The sequence below is a fragment of the Rhagoletis pomonella genome, unplaced genomic scaffold (genome assembly GCF_013731165.1).
Source record: "Rhagoletis pomonella isolate Grant_MI unplaced genomic scaffold, Rhpom_1.0 Rhpom_scaffold_00003, whole genome shotgun sequence".
Taxonomy (NCBI): domain Eukaryota; kingdom Metazoa; phylum Arthropoda; class Insecta; order Diptera; family Tephritidae; genus Rhagoletis; species Rhagoletis pomonella.
The window spans coordinates 2,171,122-2,175,994 of NW_023458557.1; the positions used below are offsets into that span (position 1 = coordinate 2,171,122).

General features: G+C 36.8%; 2 pseudogenes; both read right to left on the minus strand.

Annotated features, from left to right (window-relative positions):
- Positions 1-1,049, minus strand: part of LOC118734948 — a 40,620-nt pseudogene extending 39,571 nt beyond the window's left edge.
- Positions 1,050-1,755: 706 nt separating this feature from the next.
- LOC118734949 overlaps positions 1,756-4,873 on the minus strand; it is a 6,581-nt pseudogene continuing 3,463 nt past the window's right edge.

Consider the following 4,873-nt stretch of genomic DNA (forward strand, 5'->3'; position numbering starts at 1 on the left):
CGTATCTAACGCAGCTCGCGTAGATTGGGGCCAACCAACGGCGCGACACCTCCGCCGCCTTTTACAGCCCTCGCCAGGCGGCGATCATCCAGGAGGTCAGAAACAGCAGCACAGTCTCCGCACACTTCCCCTAAGGAGATCTCCTCAGGGAAGGGATCGGAAGGAAAGTGAGTGTCCAGGAACAGCCTAAGCGACTCCTCGCCACTCATAGTCCAGTGACCTGCCTCATCCCTCAACTAACCCAGCGGATCAGGACTCTTAGCGAGAATACGCCTAAATCTCGAAGACTCATGCCACCCTTCATCGTTTTCGCAGAAAGACCTCCATGAAATCTTTTTAGCCTTTCTTATTTCCGACTTGTAGATTCCTAGTCCAACCTTATAGAGTTCCCAATCAGAAGACAACTTACTCCTACGGGCCCTATTGAAAAGCCCTCTGCTCGACGCTCTTAACTCAGAGAGCTCCACAGTCCACCAAAGGGGTTTCCCTCTACCTTTCTGAAATCTCAGCGGACATGCGCTTTCAAGAGCTTCCCTGCACGCAGAGCTGAAAACTTCAACAAGCTCCTCCAGCGAGTCTACCGACTGCACAGAATTTGGTTCTTGCGCATCAGGGAGCACTCCGCGAAGGTTCCTGTTATACAGATCCCAGTTCGTGCTCCTCAGGTTCCTGAAGGCCTTGCTACTTGGACGCGTTTCGTCCAAAGAGAATTGAATATACCTATGATCCGAAAAAGAGTGTTCGCTCAGAACCCTCCAATCCGAGATCAGAGGTGCTGTCTCAGGTGAAGCCAGTGTCAGGTCAAGAACCTCCTCCCTGGCAGCAGTTATAAACGTAGGGGAATCCCCCCTGTTACAGATATGTAAGTTTTCACTTAGAATAAACTCAAAAAGTGACTCACCTCGCAAGTTTGTATCCGAGCTGCCCCAAACTGAGTGCCTCGAGTTCGCATCAGACCCCAAGATCACGCCAGCTTTCCGTCGCTTGGCTTCCGCTAGAGTGCTCCTCAGCAGCGTTGGAGGTGGCTCCACCTCGCCATCGTGCGGCATGTAGGCGGATATGAGCCAGAGTTCTCCAGCCTCTTTTACGGACCAGCGAATTCTAAAGAAACTTAATAATATGAAGGCTCGTATTAAAACGAAAACTGACAAAAACAAGACTGGGAATAAAAAAATCGTGCTGAATTGCGGCGAAAAACTTCTTTATGAACTGTTGGGTGCTGAGGACAACCCCACTATATCAAAATTAAAATGTAAGCTACATATATCTACATGTTTGTGCATAATTCAAAAATAAAACACTTATTACATTTTTCTATTTAATCTTATTTCAGATGGTGTTTCAGTTGGCCTTCTCGACTTAGACAGTGGCACTAACGATACAACAGAGGGGACTGTTGAAGAAGAATGCATTTATTTGGATGAAGAGCCTTGCAGCAGCACAGCAGTACCAAAACAACAAATATAGTATTCAGCAAAAAAACCGAAAAGAATTGAAAATAAGGAAATTACGACAGGCGAATTGCAACGCAAGGTGCTCCTAAGGCAGTTAGACGTATTTGAATTGCAAAAAGATTTCTACGAAACTGCTAAAATTACATTTAAAAAAATAGACGAATTAATTTATAGTCATAAACTAGAATGTAAAGAACAACATGGAAACTAAAGCTATATTCATATAATTAAAATTTTCATTACATTTTTTATTCAAGAGGAACTAAAATAGTTGTGAGATAGGGAACTTAAAAATATTTTTCTAAACACGCAAATGTAAGGCAATTGCATCACGTCGACGTTGACCTCTTTCTTTGACATTGGCTGTAATAGTATCATTAGCTGGAATGGTGTAGGCTTCTCTCCCAATTTCAGCGTCGAAACAAAAATCATCGTCTTTCAGGAATTTCGCAACATTGTGCAAAATGAAGCAACTAAAACCATTGATTGCACCCGTCTAGTTTGCATTCTTATTTTTGATTGTAGAATAGGGAATCTTGTCTTAACTTGGCCGAAAGCACATTCTATTTTGACGCGCTCCTTTGTTTGTATTATGTCTCTGGATTCCGGTATGGTGTCATTAACCATGGTGCAATGTCATATCCATCATCCGCTAAAAGTATAGCACATGCGGTATTCTCTGCCATGATACTTGCAATTGACGAATTCCGCCATATACGCGAGTCATGAACAGACCCAGGCCAAGAACAGTCCACACTGGTAAACCTGCCAATTGCATCACAAGTAGCTTGTACATTAAAAGATATTTGCCCTTTCCTATTGACAAACTCATCACCGTGATTATGGGGACGTATAATACACACATGAGTGCAGTCCAGCGCTCCTATGGTATTTGGAATTAAATTATTGCTTAGCCACAAACTTTTAGCTACATTCATCTCAGTCTCATTACATGGAAAGTGAATCCAATCATGTGCTTTGGCTACAATTTTACAACACACAAACCAGATAGTTTTACATGCTGTCGTTTGGTGGACACCTATGTCTTCACCAACACCAACCTAGCAAATGATATAAATTTATAACATGAACATACAGAAGTGTAATTTCAAAATATAAAAAACGATTTTTACCTCGAAACCAGGCTCACCTATGTATCGTAAAAAATTCGAATTTTTTAACAATTGGTCAACGCACCACCGCGACTTGCTCCCGTTTCCCCACCTAAAAAATTACGTGCAACCCAATCGACGTTCTCTGGAGTAAATCTATATAACGCTTTAAAATTTGTTTCGTCCACCTCTCTTCAATTCTTATAACACTTCCGATTTCTTCCATTTATTTGCATAAACGCAGCCATAATTTATAAAGTACAACAGTTGAAATAATTAATTTTAGTCTACCGCTTTGTTTGCTACATAATAATTGTAGTGTATGCTAATTTTATTCATACCATTTTAGAACAATTATAGTATCTTCGAAAACAGCTAATCAGAGTAGTGTAGTAAATAGCATTTTAAGAATACGTCACATACTACTTTGTAGAACATTCTATAAATTGTGTACTAAATTAAAAGATTCTACTTTTTATTCATACCAGCCAATGTCTGAGATTTGACGATGAAGGAAGTGCAGTGTTGCTTAACGTGTCTTAATGTTTTGAACTATTTTTAATTAATGTTGTGATAATTTTATTGTTTAAAATTAATGTAAGTGTAATAAGTGTAAAACTATTTTGTATTGTATTTGTTCTTTGTAATAATTATTTGTTATTATCATGTTTTTCGTATTTACAAATATACAGACTCCCTGAAGAAGACGCAAATATGCGTCGAAATGCGTAGAAGAAGTAAACACTTGTTTTGTTTAATATAACCGGCCAAAAAGCTCCAAATCCAATAGCGTTACCTTCGTTATGTAATGCTAACTCGATGACATTCACCTACTCGATAGAATTGAGATACCTAATATATTACTATGCCATTAATTGTAGCTTTTGTCTTAAAAATTTGTTGTGAAAAGAAAAAATTTGTAGCTTCCGTTTTTTAAGAAAACATTGTATGTAGTGCTAACTTCACACCATACACCCAGCCGATAGAATTAAGATATTGAAAATGTTACAATGGCATTAATTGAAGCTTTTTTGTTGTAAATTTTGTTGTGGAAAGAATAAATTTTTAGCTCTCATTTTTTTTAAGTATGGTATGTAGTGCTAACTTGACACCATACACCAACTCAATAGAATTGAAATATCCAATATGTTCTTCTTCTTATTTGGTGTTCTTTGGGTCTTGTTTAACGCACTATATTTGCAAAGGAATTCAGCAAAAATTTCTTTCAAATAACATACATACATACTTATGTACGTGCATGTACATATTCCAACATGCTTTTAATAGCAACAGCTGCAGCTAAATTTTGTTAATTTTTTGTTTTCTAATTATTTTCAATTTCTGTATTAACAAGTTTATATATAAATTTCGAATCTTTGTTGTTTTTATATTGCTACAAGGTGCTGGCTCATAACTTGAATCATATATGAACCCTAAAAGATTTATATAAGAGTAAAAAATATTTGTTTTTGAAGCTGGTATTTCTTACCTACCTACACTGAGGGAAAAAAATGTTAAAATCAAATAGAAACTATAAACGTCAACGAAAGTACTGTATATTGGTAAATATTCAATTTAATAACGCGCATATTAAAATGACCGCCTTCGTACTGAAAAAGCATCCGTGAAGTGACTAATCAAGACAAAAACTAAAAAAAAAATTAATTTGCATGTTGCCTGCAGTGGTATTCGAACCCGACCATCTCCAGATATCAACAACTTGTGGCAAGCACCTTTGCATGTGCTACCTACGCCTACCAAATCAGTTTGCAAACTACCAAACTTTTTTTCCTCATTAAAGCTAGATTTCTTGAATTTACGGGATTTTCAGCACAAATTAACAGCCAAAATAAAAACTACACATATTATTGTTTACAGTATTAGTTAACAATTCATACAAATTTTAATGTTAAACAAAACAAATTCGTGCCTTTAAATAAAAGAATTTACTTATTCCATAAAAATATTTTGCAAAAAATGTAAGTATCTTTGAGATTAATTTGATTTATTCAAATATTTTTTTCTGTGCGTGAAAAAACAAAATCAGACATTTTATGCATTTCAATCAAAAAATTCCCAAATTCGTTTCAATTTGCATACACTCGCACTTTTTTACCAATACACCTACACATTGCAAATTGCCTATCATCAATTTTTCTTTCAAGACGATAAGTAATTTCTCGTTCTATCGCTGATCGATCATAGCTTTGGGAAGTTAGTGGTTGTTTGCAGAAAATTGTCTGCTTAATAAAATATAGAAAAAAAAACAAAGAAATCGTATACGTGTGAACCAAGAACGATAGAATA